Consider the following 18502-nt stretch of genomic DNA (forward strand, 5'->3'; position numbering starts at 1 on the left):
TTTCTCTCCTGCTTATCTTCTTACCCTCTAGAAATTTTATAAATATTCATCTATATTTTCTTTTAGATTTTCTATGGTTTGACATTTTTCATATCTCTAATCTATTTTTATTTTATTTTAATGAATGGTGGGCAATATAAATAAACCATATTTCACATAACCCATTCTGCAAATGTCTAACCAAATTCAATAGTACTTGTTAGGTTAATACATCCCTTCTCTACTGAATCTTTCCATTGTCCTTATGAAGCTGGTGCTCTAAGTTTTTAAATTCAATTTCTACTTTGTTTCATTACTGTGCTTGTAAGTTTTTCTTTTAAATGCTATGTACTTTTACTTCAGTATTAATTGCTCAGTTGTGTCTGACTCTTTGCAACCCCAAGGAATGTAGCCCACTGGGCTCCTCCGTCCATGGAATTCTCCAGGCAAGAGTACTGGAGTGGGTTGCCATTCCCTTCTCAAGGGGATCTTCGCTACCCAGGGATTGAACTCGGGTCTTCTGCATTGTAGGCAGATTCTTTACTGTCTGAGACACCAGGGAAGCCCCAAATCTTGTTAAGATGATAAGCTGCTCCATTCAAGGCAGTGCAATGGAATATGTGGGAAATTGTTCGTTGCTCAGTTGTGGCCAACTCTTTGCGACCCCATGGACTGTAGCCATCCAGGCTCCTCTGTCCATGGGATTCTCCGGGCAAGAATGCTGGAGTGGGTTGCCATGCCCTCCTCCAGGGGATCTTTCTCACCCAGGGATTGAACCTGAGTCTCTTACATTGGCAGGCAGGTTCTTTGCCACTTGGGCCACCTGGGAGGCTCCAAGGTACCTTACTTATATTGATACAATTTCAGCCTCTAGTGGGATAAGTTCTTATCTTTGTCAAAAATTTCTTTCTTATACAAAAATTGAGAAGACACATGTATCCCATTGTTCATTGCAGCACTATTTACAATAGCTAGAACATGGAAGCCACCTAGATGTCCATCAACAGATGAATGGATATAGAAGTTGTGGTACATACACACAGCGGAATATTATTCAGCTGTAAAAAAGCAACACCTTTTAGTCAGTTCTAGTGAGGTGGATGAACCTAGAACCTTTTATAGAGAGAGGAGTAAGTCAGAAAGAGAAAGATAAATATGATATTCTAATGCATATATATGGAATCTAGAAAAATGGTACTGAAGAATTTACTTCCAGGGCAGCAGTGGAGAAACAGACATAGAGAATAGACGTGTGGCCATGGGGAGAGGGGAGGAGAGGGTGAGATGAATGGAGAGAGTAACATGGAAACTTACATTGCCATATTTAAAATAGATAGCCAGCAGGAATTTGTTCTGTGACTCAGAAAACTCAAGCAGGGGCTCTGTATCAACCTAGAGGGGTGGGATGGGGAGGGAAATGGTAGGCAAGTTCAAAGAGAAGGGGTTATATGCATACCTATGGCTGATTTGTGTTGAGATTTGACAGAAAACAATGAAATTCTGTAAAGCAATTAACCTTCAATTAAAAAAAATAATTAAAAAAATCTTTGTTATACAAAATAAAAGTAGCATGCAAACCCCAGTAAGATGGCTCTTTGGGGTGCTTGTCTACCATCATCTCAATGTACTGGCTTTCCAAATAAAGTTGCTATCCCTTGCCCCACCTCCCCTCAATTTCTTCACTGCTATTGCTGTTTCATTCCAGGTAAACTTCAGAATTTTGTTAAGTTCCTAAAATTCCTGATGCCATTTAGTTCTAACTGCATCCGGCTTAATTTCCTGGGAACTAATCTGACCCTCAAAGCACATAGTGGGTCACAGCACATATTCATTTTTTTCATGAACATCATCATCTTGTATTGTTTTTATTTTTATTTTTAAAATTTATGTATTTATTTTTGGCTGTGCTGTGTCTTTGTTGCTGGGAGGGCTTTTGTCTAGGTGTGGAGGGTGGGGACTGCTCCCTAGTTGAGGGGTGCAGGCTTCTCGTTGCAGTGTCTTCTCTAGTTGCGGAGCACAGACTCTAGGCACAGGGGCATCAGTAGCTGCCGCACCTGGGCCCAGCAGTTGCAGCTTGTGGGCTCTAGAGCTCTGGCTCAGTATTTGTGAGGCAAGGGCTTAATTAGATCCCCCCAGACCAAGGATCAAGCCACCAGAGAAGCCTTTGTGTATTGTTTTAAAATGCATAGGTATGTGACTCTATTCTCATTAAAAAAAAAAAAAAAAAAAAGATGAAAGGGGAAAACTTCTCTTGCCAGAAAATTCCTCTTTGGAAGGTTATTTGGGTCAATTTAAAATTTTTACTGTGATTCAAAAGTCAATCTGTGAAGATATCTTTGTGTTTATTTGCACATATTTCTCTGGAGTAATCTCCTAGAATGTGGGTGAAAGGGTATTCATAATTTTGATAGCTCCTGCCAAATTGTCCTTGAATAAGACTGTATCAATTTACACTCTTATTAACAGTGAATAAGAAATTCTGTTTTCTCACACTAGATGTTATGGAAATTTCAAATATTTGCCAATCTGGTGAAAAATATAATCTCAGTGTTGTTTTAATTTGTATTTTCCTAATTACTAGTGAAATGGAACATATTTTCTGATGTATGTGACCATTTGCACTTCTTTTTCTTTGAATTGAATCTTCAAATTAATTTCTTAATTTTAAGTTAGGCTTATTTGTCTCTTTACACATTGCATATATTAAGCCTTCATCTGTTACATACTGTGCAGATATTTTCTCTTAATCTGTCCCTTGTCTTTTAATATTGTTTTACCGTCTTTCCTTGTAAAGAAGTTATTCATTTTCATATGGTAAAATCTGTCATAATTTTTATTTTGTCTTCTGATTTTCTTCCAATTTTCTATTTCATGATTTCATAGATTAAAAATGTTTAAACTTTCAAGCTATGTAGAATCTGACTTTATATGTGGTGTGAGAGAAAAATCTAAGTTTGTTTTTTCTTTCTATCTAGTTGTCCCAGTTCCAATAAATGAATAGTCTATCTCCTTCAGGAAGTGTCTCCATTACCATATGCTAAAAATTGTAAGAGTGTGTGTATATGTGTGTGTGTGTATAACACACATATTCTTCAACTTTATTTTGTCCAGAATCTATTTGTCCATTCCTATGTTAGTGTGCCATTGCATTAATTACTCTACTCATAAATAAAGTAATTATTTAATTATAATAAAATAAATATAATTTTAAGCTATAAAATAATATATTAATTACTATATATAGTATTCTGGTAACTTATAGGGAATGTCTCTTTTAACTGTTATTTTAAAAAGATTTCACAGGCAATCTTTTGTATTTTCTCTCTCAAGTCAGATTGTAGAGCTTCTTTAAAACTATTTTTGGGGAATTTTGATTGGGGTCATCCTCAAGACCCCTCGGTAAAGTTTTATATTTATCTTCATATACCTCTTGCATATTTTTTGTTAGACTCACTTCTAGATATTTTAAAGTTCTTTTGCAAAAATGAATTACATCTTGTTTTCCCATTGCATTTTAAACTTTCTTATCGCTAATCTATAGACACTTAACAAATGGACCTTTCATTGAATTTGGTGAGAGATTTTTAATAGCTTTACTGTTAATCTTTCTAGATTTTTGATAGACCATCATACACTTGAATATAATGACAATTTTGTTTCTTTCATTCCTTCCCCTTCCTTTTTTTTTCTTATTGGATTGGCTATTTTGCTAGTATCATATTAATTTGTAGCAGATATAGCAAACAGCTAGCTTTAATGAGGATCATTGAAAAATAACATCATGATGTTTGCTTTAGATTTCTGGTAATTGTCTGTATTATTTAGCGTGTAGGTTTAGCTGCCATAATACAAAGACTCAAAGTAATAGTGATGCATACTAAATCCGGATGTAAGCAGTACAGAGTGGTATAGTGGTTTATCTCTGATCATTCTAGATTGTTGATGTGCCCTATAAAATGCACAGCTTGAGTCTTGCCCTCATGCCAGATAAAAATTCTCCCACCATGGGAGAAGGAGAGAATAGAGATTGGGGAAACTAACAGCTGTTATCACACCGTATTTATTCATTTTAAGGAATTTTTCTTCTATTCTTAGCTCAGTGAGAATTATTGCTGCAAAAGAGTGTTTAAACTGTTTCAAATACATTTTTTAGCATCTACTGAGACTAACATAACTTTCCCCCTCAATATTGAGTTATAAGAGAAGAAATCATAATTTGAATATCCTTTGTGTCTTTGTGTATGACATTTGTTGGGAGATTATTATGTCATATATTCTTATTTTAAAGACATGTTCAATTTGAGATTCTTCCTTCTTTCTTTTCTTTTTTAGCATCCTTTTTCTGTGCTAGCCATCTATTTAAATAGGAATTGTTGGTAATTCCCTGGTGGTCCAGTGGTTAGGACTTAATGCTTTCACTCTTCAGTCCCTTATCAGGGAACTAATATCCCACAAGCAGCACAAGTGGACAAATAAATACATAAATTGGAATTATTTTCCATTTATTATCAATTATTTAAAATTTGATAGAATAAAATCCTAAAATGGCTTATTTTCAAGGAAATAATTTGTCAAACTTTGCCATTTTTTTCTCCCTCTGTTTAATGGGTTATTTTAGCACTTCTTCATCATTTCTGTCACTAGATAATAGATATTTTATATTTTCATATAGTTACATATACCAATATTTTCCATAATTATCTCATTTTGTTATCTTATTTAGAGACAGCAACCTTTGCCTAAATAGTCATCATACATTGTATGTGTGTTTGAATATTTTACATTTAACCTTTTAATCCATCTGGGATATGTTTTGGTGCATGGGTGACCTGAATTCTAATTTAGCTTTCTTCTAAATGGCAACCTAACTGTTCCAATAATACTTATTGATTAATCCATCTGTCTCACTTGAAATTCCTATTTTAATTTGCACTAATTTCTTGTATCTACACATCAGTTTATTTACTTTTATTAGTTTATTTATTTAATCTGTTTCATTGATCTATCTATTCTAGGACTAAAGCTATACTATTAAACACTATTAAATTTTACAGTTTTATAATTCATTTTATAATCTGACAGGACAGGTGTTTTGCTGTTTAAAAAGTTCCTGGCTGTAAAGGATTTAATTTTCTAGATGAATTTTAGGATACAATTTTAGTTAAAGCATTTCAAAGGGTTGGATTATAAGTGCATGAAATTAAATTTTAAATTCAATTTTTTGAAATTATAGTTTTAGAAAAGCTGTATAAATATTAATAATATTGAATTCTCCAGTCCAAGAATATAGTATATCTCCCTAGCTATTTAGATCTACTTTATATCCCTCAAAAATGTTTTGTGACTTCCCTTAAATAGGATCTACATATTTTTTTGTTAATTCAGTTTTAGGACATATATATCTATAAAGTAAATGGAATACTTTTTTCATTATATTTATTCCAGATATTTGGTATTTCTTGTATTAAAACCAATGATTTTGTATATTTTGTGACTGCCTACCTTAGGATGTGAGTTTGAGTGAACTCCGGGAGTTGGTGATGGACAGGGAGGCCTGGCATGCTGCAATTCATGGGGTCGCAAAGAGTCGGACTGAGTGACTGAACTGAACTGAACTGAATCTTACTAAGAGATCTTATTAGTTTTTACAGTTTTCCTCCTGCAATGTTCAAGCGTGCAGGAATTTTTTTTTTGACATATCATATTAGTGCTTTATCCTTTTATTCCCTTGAATCAGCCAGGGTTCTTTGGTTTCCAGTTTCTGTTATTTTAAACAGAAATATTTCCTCACAAAATCAAAGGGAAGGCTGGAAATGAAATTAGGACAAGGGTAATGTGAGTGAGGTGATTTTCTCAGACACCAAATTTAAGACATAAAAAATCTCAGTAGTCAAGATAAATAATATTTTAATGGAATTGAAAAATTTTGTGAAAAAAATTTATGAAAAAAAAGTATGCTGAACAAAATGCCAGAGATTGAAATCAAGATAAGCTCAGTATGAAGAACCAACCTCTAAACAGACCAGGAACAAGGCACATGTGAAGGCTTGGTTTGGGGCGCCCAATGATGATTTACGACGGGATGGGTACACTTCAGAAAAGGGAGTGATTGTCATCTTTGACTAACGGGAGAGCAGGGTATGTGTCTTGACTGTCCAGGACTCCACATGACGAGACAAAGGTAAATGTAAGCTGGTATGCTTGATGATATCTTAGAAATCTCTGAGACGTGTTCATTTATTTTTATTCTTTTTTCTTTCTGTTCTTTAGACTAAATAGTCTCACTTGACTTATCTTTAAGTTTGGCAGTTCATTTTTCTGCCAGCTCTGTTCTGCTATCAAGCCCATTTAGTCAATTTTTTTTTTTTTTTTTTACTTCAGATGTTGTGCTTTTCAACCCCACAATTTCTGTTTGGTTCTTTTTAACAGTTTGGACCTCATTGTCATATTCTCTGTTTGCTGAAACATCATTCTTATACGTTTCTTTTCTTTGGACATGGTTTTCTCTAATTCTTTGAACATATTCATAATACCTGATTCAAACTCTTTGCCTAGTAAGTTCAACATCTGCAGTTCCTTAGGGACAGTTTCTGTTGACTCATTTGCCCTGAATAAAATTGTGTGTGTGTGTTTCTTGCAGTTTTTTTAATTGGAAATGGACATTTTAAATAATTTAAAGTGGACATTCTGAAAATTGCACACACACACACACACACATGCACACTCACACACATGCACACTCACACACATGCACACTCACACACACACACACTCACTCCTTCCCCACCCAGGGTCCACTGTTGCTGTTGCAACTACTCTTTGTTTTTTTTAGTGACTTTCCTGAACTAATTCTGTAAAGTTTGTATTCTTTGTTTTGTATGGCCAGTGAATGCTCTGCTTGGATAGCTTAGCAGTCAGCTTATGATTTGATGGAAATTTTCTTATGTATCTTCAACCAAGAAATCTCCCAGCCTTATTCTCTCTCTCTCTCTTTATGTGTGTGTGTGTGTGGGGTCACATCTTCAGGGCTCTGGCAACTTAGAGCTCTGCCTTAGCCCTCACTTCCTCTTTGTGCAGAGCCTCCAGGACAGCCCAGAGGAGAGATTAGAGTCCTCTCAGATTTTTCTTGGGAATGCACACGACCTTGCAAGTGGGTGTGGCTTTCTGGAATCCCAAGAATACATTGGAACTTTGTTCAAAGTCCTGAAAAAGCATCTTCTTTCCCATATTTTCCTTTCACATTTTTTTTTTTTAAGTCAGCCTCTTGTTTACCCCAGCTGTTATGTTCTCTGAGGCAGCGGCTTGTTTTTCACAAATGCCCTGGAGGTAGAGTTGTTCTCATTGAGGAAGATCAGAATTAGGTTAAATAAAGACAAGCCCTGAGAATGACATTTTTCCAGGGAGCTGCCAGACAGCCCTAAGAGGGACAATTATCTGGGGATAAGTTTTTGGGGGACTCCAAATCTGTTTTGCCCCTCTTCAATGACTGTTAAGCTGCTGGCTTTCATAGCTATAATAGTGTCTTATTGTTCAATAGCTAAGTCATGTCCCACTCTTTTATGACCCCATAGACTGTAGCCTGCCAGTCTCCTCTGTCCATGGGATTTGCCAGGCAAGAATACTGGAGTGGGTTGCCATTTCCTACTCCAGGGAATCTTCCCAACCCAGAGATCAAACCTGTGTTTCCTGCATTGGCAGGCAGATCCCTATCACTGAGCCCCCGTGGAAGCCCCATCGTGGTGTGAGGTTGGTCATTTTCGAGGCTACTATGGGTCTGGGGAGAAGGAGATGGGAGTAAGGCGAGTTCAAACATCACAGAACTCGATTCGTGCTAAGTGGAATGTCCATGCTGTAATCTCTGGATCCTCTGAATATTTTATATCACATGGCACAAGGGTCTTTGCAGTTGTGATTAAGATTATGGGCCCTGAGATGGGGAAATTATCCTAGGTTGTCTAGCTTGGGCCCAATCTAATTGCGAGTCCTTAAAAGCAGAGAACTTTTCTCTTCTGTGTCAGAGGGAGATGGACTATGGAAGAACGGTCAGAGAGATGCAATGTGGCTGGTTTTGAAAATGGAATAGGGGCCATGAACCAAGGAATGTGGGCTGGAAAAGACAAAGAAACAGATTCTCTCTGGAGCTTCCAGAAAGGAATGCAGCCCTGTCGACACCTGGATTTTAGATCAGTGAGACCTGTGTCATACCTGTAACCTACAAAAATAAAATAGCAAATTTTTGTTGTTTTAACCCACTAAGTTCAAGGTGATTTGTTCCATCAGCAATAGCAAAACTAATACAGTGTTGTTACTGAGATTCAAACATTTAAAATGAATGCTCCTCAATGTTGCAAGCATTTGATTAATAATCAGATTGCTAAAAATGTTGATTTTGGCTGTTTTATTCCCCCAGTGTTCTCATTGCCTTTATGATGGAATGGATTTTCAGATATCTTTATTCTGTCTTTCTAAAAGAGCTTTCCCCCACTTCCTTTTGGCATCTGTTATTACAAATGAAAATAAGATTTTTGTTGTGTTATGGATAATCTGTGGGTTTTTTTTCCTCTTGGGAAACTTTTTAAACTTTTTCTTCATTTTTCTGAATTCACTACATTGTGACTAGGTTTGGAAGTTTTCTTTGCTTTTAATTCATTCTGCTAAACATTTGGTAGAGATTTTGAATGTAGGAACTCATGTCTTTCTTAAATTGGGAAAAATTATCTATTTTTATTTGGTTAGTCATGTTCCTTTTCATTCTTGCTATCTTCTCTTCCTAGATTTATTAGATAAATATTAAAATTTCTGCAGATATTAATGCATGTCTCAGTTATTCTTTCTCTCATTTTTTTTCCCTTCAGTACTATGTTTAGAGAAATCTTTATAACAGTTTCTTTCTAATTAATTCTTCAGCAGTACACCTCATTTTATTTTGTCCATGGACAGAGTTTAAATTTTAACAACCAAGTTTTTAATTCTTACATATCCAGATAATTATTCTTATAGATGTAATACTTTTTAATGTCCTTCTGAGGAAAGTGTATATTTATTTTATTAAAATCCTGCAGTGGTTGTTTCATTAACTCTGTTTCCTCTATTGTAAAGTCTTCTATGCGTTGTGTTTAGAGCATCTTTCTTTGTGTCACCTTGCTGAAATGTGCTTAGATGGATGAGCAGATATCTCTGTTATTTGATTTCTTGAAGACTGTTCTTTTATGCAGCTTATATGGGAATAGGGCAGGACTCTTTGTTTACTGACTGCTTAAAGTGAGGTCAAGATAGTCAGGAAACCTGACTTAAGGGAAGATGGGTGCTGCAGGTCTTCCTGGATTTTGCCAGTCGTGTGGGGCACAGGTGACACTCACTGACCTCACCTTAGGGCACATTTCCCTCTTGATGCTGTGTCCAAATGGTGCTAAGGGGTAAGGAGGCAGAAGACAGTTGGGCTTCACGTATGTTTCCTGATACAGTACCATTGGATGTTTAATGGTTTGTAGCTCTTTCTTTTTTCTCTTTTTGGCTGCACGGTGTCTTTGCTGTGGTACATGGGCTTCTCTAGGTGTGTCATGCAGGCTCCAGAGCTCGCAGGCCCTCTATTTGCCACGTATGGACTTGGTGCCCCACGACTTGTAGGACCCTGGTTGCCTGACCAGGGATCAAACATGCGTCTGCTGCACTGGAAGGCAGATTCTTAACCACTGGACCACCAGGGAAGTCCAGTGTAATGCTTTATAACTCTTATACCTGCTATGAAAACTATAATTGCCATCAATATAAAGTTACCCTATTAATCCTATTCAGTGACGTCTTTACTTTGCCTAATATTGCCATTTCTCCCTGACTTCTTTGCTTGAAATATCCCAACCGTCCTTGAATTTTCGAAGTTTCCGAAGTACTTTCCTTTTATGTGTCTTTTGCAGAGACGGTGTCATTGAATGTTATTTTTACATTCAATACTTTTACATTACAATATGAATATTATGTCTTTCATAAGGAAATCCAAACCATTTTCAAGTGTTGACTTTATATTTGACACCATAAGAATTGCTGTCTCATTGGAGGCACTCAACATCCATGTGTTAATTGGATGAACAATTTCTGATAATAAGGTTTCCTTACTTTCTCTACTTTCAATATCAATATTTTAAATTTTGCTCTTTTGTAGACATCTTGTTTATAATTTTACTAGGAGTGAATTGTTGAGCTTTTAGAAATATTTCTATGTAGACTATATATGTATATTTCCAAAGTTTATTAGGGATCTATTCACACTGTGATCACAATTCTGAAATGTTTGATCTTCAAGTCCTTAGCAGACCATGAGCAGTAACTGTGTGTGTGAGCTTAGTTGCTCTGTCGTTGTCCAGCTCTTTGAGACCCCATGGACTGCAGCCTACCAGACTCCTCTGGAGCCAGTTGCCATTTCCTCCTGCAGGGGATCTTCCTGACCCAGGGATCAAACCTGTGTCTGTTGAATCTCCAGCATTGGCAGGCGGGCTCTTTACCACTGTGCCATCTAGGAAACCCATGAACAATAACTGTCTCTCTCTCTTTAGTTGCTAAGTTGTGTTTGACTCTTGCAATCACATGGACTGTTGCCTGCCAGGCTCCTCTATCCATGGGAACTAGCAGTCTGCATATAAAAGGTAGAAAGTATAATAAAGAGAAGAGTACCATGGATATAGCAGCAAAAAGCCAGGATTAGATGTCTTTAAGGGCCTTGTATTTCAACATTACAACTGAAGTTTATAATACTGTCTTATACATCAAGAGTAATCTATATAGTATGTTAACTATTAAGGAATTACTTATACTTTACAGAAAGATCACTTCCAAAAATAAATTAAATTTCAAAGAAATGATTAAGAAATTAACTGTGCAAAATTCAGTCATCTAAGGCATTCATTATGTGGAAATGCCTTCGGTGTCCTGATTATACTCTGTAAGCTACCTATTTATCATTATTTGTTCCATGTGTACAGAATATTGCTTTAAACTGACTTGATTCTGTCCCTGTTACATATTTCTAAACTCTGTCTTTTGCATCTTTAAAAAAAAAGGGAGAATGTTAATACCTAATAAGGTGCTCATATGGATTATGGGCTTCCCAGGTGTTGCTAGTGCTAAAGAACCCGCCTACCAATGCAGGAGACACAAGAGATGCAGGTTCCATCCCGGATGGGAAAGATACTCTGGAGGAAGAAAGGGCACCCCACTCCAGTATTCTTGCCTGGAGAATCCCATGGACAGAAGAGTCTGGTGGTCTATAGTGTATAGGGTCGCAAAGAGTCGAACATGACTGAACATGCAACTTAGTACGCATGCATGGATTATGGTGAAAATTAAATAAATAATCCATGTAAAGACATTTGACACAGGGCCTGGCATCTATTACTCCTACCACCTACTAGGTATATGACTTTTGGAAAGTTCATTTGCCCCCTCAATGTTTCGGATTTCTCATTTCTAATATGAAGATTATAATAGTTCTTTCCACATAGATTTAATGTAAACAGCTTAGAGCAGAGCCTGGTGCATCTTAAGTTCTCAAGTGAACAATTATTAGTATTTGAAAACAGGAAGGGCTACAACACATACACTGCAGTGCCAGTCAGAGAACATCCTTTTTACACACAGATCAAGGAAGCAATATCTGTGATGTGGTTCAAATCTGTGCAGAATGGATTTGACATGAGAATTCTGAGTTGTGATGTATAAAAATATTCTATGCTATAATATCCAAAATGTAATGTAATATCAATTACTAATAATAGTAATAGTATCAGTACTGTTTAGTGGGAATTGTTTTTGATCACGTCGGCACCTCCTATTCTATTAACTTGCCTGGCACCGTCAATGTTCAGAAAAGGATGTGTATCCTTGCCAACACAACCTCCGTCTTCCTTCCCCACTTCTTAGATATACGTGTCATTTGCAAATCTGAGTACAATTACCACAGGGAGTAGAAATGAGACAATCTTTTGTGAATTACAAACAAATTTCTAACTCTTTATTTTGTCAGACCAACTCTAGACCAGCCGCTGGAGCTGTCATGGTGATTTATGATGTTCTTCAGCAAACTGACAGCCGGTGGAGAAAAAGCTCCAAGGAAGAAAAATTCCTTATATTTATTCTACCTAGTTTAATACCTGATGAACCATGTTATAAGAACAGTTCTTAAAATAGCCTTGAGGAGAGCATCTCTACATTTTCCCAGCACGTACAATCCATCATGGAGAACGTAGAGTAGATGGTGGTCTTGCTGTGAACTTGACTGCTTTTCAAAAGAGACATTCATTGGAGGCCTGGCAATATATGAAGCTTTCAATACTAACTCATGCCCTGCTATTTGCGTTCAGTCATTTCTTCCTTACCATAAACCTTCATCTTAGGTAATATATTATCATATAAATATGATAATAAATAAGAAGGAAAGGTCAGTCCAGGGAAGACACAACAGATTATCTCCAAAGCTGCTTCATTTGGAGATAGAAGTGAAGAAGGAACTTATGAAGAGGGAACACAGTCCATCTTAAGGAGGGTTGTTTATGTTTCATGTCTTTCTGAAAACTTGTCTGGCCATTACAAGCCATCACAGTCCACTATTTAATCTGTATAATTCATACGGTACCCACTCTATTGACTTATTTTGTTTATATTGACTTATTTTTATATTGCTCTTTGCTGCTGCTGCTGCTGCTGCTAAGTCGCGTCAGTCGTGTCCGACTCTGTGCCACCCCATAGACGGCAGCCCAGTGGGCTCCTCTGTCCCTGGGATTCTCCAGGCAAGAACACTGGAGTGGGTTGCTCTTTAGGGCTATGTAATTTGTGTGCCTTTTCTTCTCATCTACATAGTGTCTTCAACCTCTTCCATTTCCTTTGAACTTTCTGCCCAGTTTATAAACATATGAACATCTCTTCAGATAACAAACCTACCAACAAACCAGACCAAAGCGTTCCTTACCTTTCCATCCACTTGAATCGCCTGCTTGTCTGGCTGAGTTTCCCACTTCTGCAAGAGTGTGTAGCTCTCCCCTACACTATTTGGCACTCTATTCCCTTGGTTTTGATGGCACCCCTTGCTCTTTCTTCTGTTCGATGCTGTCTCCTGCCCCTGTTCAAACTCTGACTGCACCCTTTCAGGCTCCTCCACTGGCTCCTCTCTCCATCTTCTCCTTACATATTGTTATTCCCTAGGCTTATCTATTCCCAGCATTCCTTGGACACCTTCCTTTATTTCAATACCTGGAATATGCTCAAATAATGTATATTTCAAAAGACACATCTTTCTGAAGTCCAGAATCATGTTTTCAGTTGCTTTTTGTAGATCTCAGACCAACAACAGAATTCATTTTCTCCCCAAAGTATTTTCCTTTATTCACCCTCTTCATCAGGGAAACTCACACAATTAATCCCTTCCTCTCTCCCCTTCACTTCTATGAGCCAGTTGGTTTTACTTCTCTCTCTTGAAAATATCCAGGTATTTCCATTCCATTTCCTACAATGTCATTCCTGTTCTCCCTGCCTTTCCCTTAAATGACCAGAACCTTTTATTTAATCCTCACCCAGCCTGCAAGTCATCAGGATAGACTTTAAAAACAAAGTGATACTAAAGGGAAAAAATCCCTCCATTATGTCATTCTCCTGCTAAAAATCCTTGAATAGTACTCCCTTGATGTCAAAGCAAAGTGTCAATTCTTTGGGCAAAGTCAAGGCAGTTTTCAGTCTGACCCTCATCTGTCTTTCCAATCTCGTCTGCATTCTTACCCCCAGGCAACCTTTGGTTGCTGTTTGTACCCTTCTTGCCTACATGCTTCTGTATATTTACCTATAGTTTTCTCTTCTTGGGATGTACTCCTCTCATGGTTCTGCTTGGCTATCTCCAGATCTTCCTTCAAAACTGCTTCAGTGCATTATCCCTTCTGGGAAGATATCCCTAACCAACAGTGATGTGAGACACTGCTCTCATAACTGCTTACACATATCTTTATTAAAGCCCTTATGACAATGCACTATGACTAATTATTATTCCCACGTCTGTCTTCATTGCTCAGCTGTGAACCTCCTGAGGACAGGATTGTCTTATTCATCTTTCCATCCCACTGCGGAGCATGGATTCTGACACACAGAAGGAACTAGGTAAATGCTTGTGGGATACACAGAAGACTAAATAGAATGAAGCCCCTTCCTTTCTAAAAGTATAGTGCGTGAGGTCATCATCTGTTCTTTTGGTATCCATAAAGCGCAAGATACTAATGAGTAGACTGGCTGTTTGGTTCATTTTGTTATAATCCCCCGACACTTCTGCTAGAGAATGCTTGCTCTGGGGCAAGTGTGAGGGTTCTGTATTTTTAGCTTCTAATGACCTCAGATCTGTTCCGTATGCTTCCCAGTTCCAAGCATGTGTAAGTGTTAGCCATGGAGACTGGCCGTGCATACACACTTCCAGGGAGTTACCTCAGAAGGAAACATTTGAGCAGCAGTCATCAGTAGGGAGTGGGAGCATTTAACTTGTTGCAATTGGGAAAAATGTAGGATCCCTCATTATGACGTTCTTCTCTGAACTGTACTTCCCATTTGGGGGTGGATAGTTCTGCCTTGGAAAACGTCTTTGGTTCTTTCAGAACTTGTCCTATAGATTAGCATTAGATCAAACAACAGGTTCTACAGTCAAAAGACAGGTGTGTTGAGTGTTAATAGCCGCACCGATTTTACTATACATCTGCATTCCTGACTCATCCAGATGACCTAATAGTGCCTGTGACCTTGATGAGCCAAAACTCACACTCACTAACTCCACACTTGGTGGGCTTATGCAAAGGATGATGTTTCTGTAGAAAACGAAGGACTTGATTTATTCTATTACCTCTTAGTGGCTATCATTTGTAAGGAAATGGATTAAACTGGTCATTTCAGCATCTAGTTACATAGTCTTCTATGGTTTGACATGCTGTAGTCTTGCTTCTGGAACTATATATTAGGTTCCTTGATGAGAGAGGCCACATGGTCAGATACTAGGCTTCCCAAGTGGCCCTAGTGGTAAAGAATCCACCTGACAATGCAGGAGACACAAGAGGTGGGGGTTTGATCCCTGGCTTGGGAAGATCCCCTGGAGTAGGAAGTGGCAACCACTCCAGTATTCTTGCCTGGAAAATCCCGTGGACAGAGGAACTTGGCGGGCTACAGCCCATGGGGCCACAAAGAGTCGAACACGACTGACTCAGCACACATAGTCAGATACTTCTGTGAATTCCATATGGTTGGAGTATAGCAGCTTTTATAAAATCTTAGAATAATGGGTTTTATGAAAACTCAATTTCTTTATGTTTCCCTCAAAGTTTTGTGTATTTTACAAAATGTATAAACTAATATCTAACATACAAATACCATTTTCATTTAAAAATGACTATACTTACTAAGGGCTTCTCTGGTGGTTCAGATGGTAAAGAATCTTCTTACAATACAGGAGACCTGGATTCTATTCCTGGGTCAGGAAGATCCCCTGGAGAAGGGAATGGCAACACTCCAGTCTTCTTGCCTGGAGAATTCCATGGACAGAGGAGCTTGGTGGGCTACAGTCCATGGGATCGCAAAGAGCCAGACACAACTGAGCGACTAACACACACAAACACACATACTTACTAAAAGTTTTTCCCCAAATGATTTAAATTATCGTTCTGATTTAATGGATGTCTCTCTTTTCAAATTCAGTGGTTGCTTGTGTAATTCTGCATGGTGAAATGATGTGAAGGGAGCTAACGCTGAGAAGGGGTGAACTATATCCAGTGCAGTCTAATTGAAGTTGATCCTTATCTGATTTGGCTTCTCTGGGGGCTACTGGGAAATAGCAGTACCAGAGGCATTCACTAGTGTTCCAGCAGATGCGAAGAATAGAGGCTGTTGACTTTAAAATAAAGGATGTGTCTCTAGACTGCAATGGCTACCAATTAAAGGATGAGCATTTGGTCCATGAGTTGATGGTCTTAATGCCATGTCTCACACTTGACTGATTAAACACCTTCCCCCTGCCCTGAATCAGCCAATCTATTGTCCTAAGAGGCAGTGTTGTTAAAAACTGCTGTCTGTATAGACCGGTGGACCAACCAGCCTCACTAATACACAAGATAGAAGAACTATCTGTTACAAGAGGGTATTTCTTTTTAATTACTTATCAAAATAAAATTAACCTTTTAAAGTATAGCAGTTTTTAATATATTTACTGCAGTGTGCAGCTATCATCAGCATCTAATTTCAAAACATCTTCAGCACCCCGTTGGCAGTCACTCTCCATTCTCCCCTAACACCAGCTCCTGGAAGCCTGTTAATGTACTTTCTATTTCTATGATTCATCTAGTCGGGGTATTTCATCTAAATGGAATGGAATCATTCAATATGCAGCCTTTTGTGCTAGGCTTCTTCACTTAGCATTATGCTTCCAAAGTTCATCCATGTGTAACATGTGTTGGTACTTTTCCCCTTTGTATTTCTGACTAATATTACATTATAGGAATGTACAATATTTTGTTTACCCACTCATCAATTGATGAACATTGAGGTGTTTCCAGTTTTGAGCTATTATCTATAATGCTACTCTGAACATTTATGTACAGGATTTTGTGTGGACATAGGTTTTCAGTTCTCTTGGGTACATACTTAGGAATGGAATTGCTGGGTCACGTGGTAACTCTATGTTTAATGTTTTAAGAAACTGCCAGGTTATTTTCCAAAGTAGCTGTATTATTTTACATTTCCACCAGCAGTGTATGAGTGTGCCCATTTCTCGACATCCTTTTTAATTTTAGGTACTCTAGTAGATTTGAAGTGGTCCCCTCTTGTGGTTTTGATGTGCATTCCCTAGTCACATGACTAATGACAGTGTACATCATTTCATATGCTTGTTGGTCATTCATATATCTTCCTCAGAGAAAATGTCTACTTCAATTCTTGGCCCCCTTTTAAAATTAGATTTTCTTTTTGTTGTTGAGTGGTGGCTCAGATAGTAAAGAATCTGCCTGCAATGCAGGATATGTGGGTTCAATCTCTGGGTTGAGAAGATGACTTTGAGTAGAAAATGGCAACCCGCTTCGGCATTCTTGCCTGGGAAATCCCATGGAAAGAGGAGCCTGGTGAGCTACAGTCCATGCATCTGCATTCAGTCTGATGCAACAGAGCACACAAGAGTTCTTTATTTATTCTGAACGAAAGTCCCTTAGAAGTCATATGATCTGTCAGTGTTTTCCCCCATTCCATGGGCTGTTTTTTCACTTTCTTGATGGTCTCTTTTGAGGCATGAGTTTTTTTTAATTTTGACAAAGTTTATGTTTTTGTTACCTATGCTTTCAGTGTCATATCGAAGAAATCATTACTTACTATAAGGTCAGAAAGGATTGCTTGTATGTTCTTGTGTGGGAGTTTTATAGTTTTTACTCTTTAGATAGAAGAGTCATTTTTAATTAATTTTCATACATAGTGTGCAATAGGGTTGAGAGGGTCTTGTTAAGCACTCTCTCCTGATGTCTATCAGTTTAAAATATGAACACATAAGTCTGTAAGTTTCCTGGAAGCCCACATTATAAAAAGCAATTTCTGTGGCCAGCTTGGCTGATTGATTATTTATTCAGTGGATTTCTATTCAAGATGATGGAGGGCCAAAATTGTGCTAAAGGAAACATAGGATTTTGGGCAGGACTATGAACCAATTTAAAGAACTTTTATAAATTTCAAATGTGATTTTAAATTCTCAAAACTGGAGGATGAACTTGGAGACAGTTGCCACAGATGTTGTTCCAAACATTTTTAATTTGGTTCGAACCAATTATTAAACCTTGTGTATATGTTTTGAAGATTTATCCTATGCCTCCAAATATAGTGTTTGACTAATTTACACAAAAGTCTTCAAAACTCTCTCTAAACCACATTGTGTGTCAAAGAAACTCTATATATGAGTTTCTTCTAAAGTTCTCTTAAAAACACAGCAAAATCAAGTTAACAACTCCAGGTTCTAAGTTGAAATCTATCCACTTCAGTTTGAGAGCCATCAGCTTTGAATGTGTCTGGATACAAAACCTGTTTTTCCTACTTGGAGGGGAAAATCCTCTTTTAGACACTATTTCTTGAAGGAACGTTTGTTATAACATATTTGGGCTTAGGACTAAAACCTTTAGTTTGTAAGTTGAAGTTTTCCTGTGCAGTTAACATCAACACAATGTAAGTAGAAAACAATCTCAAATTTAGTTGCTACCCTGAGGAGAGACCACTGAGTATGGGAACGTTTAAATCATGGCCCATCACATTTGCTGTTTGCTTCCATTTTTCTTTCATTCAAGGAGTACAGTTAATTGAGATTGTCTCTGGAGATCACAGTGCCTATGGATTCATCTTTAAACACTTTTAAAGGATGGAAAGAAGGTCTTGAAATGCTTTTCATTTTAATCACTTTAGAAAAGTAGGTATGGGGAAGAAAACCTGTGAATAAAGAAAAGTTTGCACATGTAATTTCTCTGAGCTTATTACTTAATAGTTATGTAAG

The sequence above is a fragment of the Bubalus kerabau genome, chromosome 21, assembly GCF_029407905.1.
Source record: "Bubalus kerabau isolate K-KA32 ecotype Philippines breed swamp buffalo chromosome 21, PCC_UOA_SB_1v2, whole genome shotgun sequence".
NCBI lineage: Eukaryota > Metazoa > Chordata > Mammalia > Artiodactyla > Bovidae > Bubalus > Bubalus kerabau.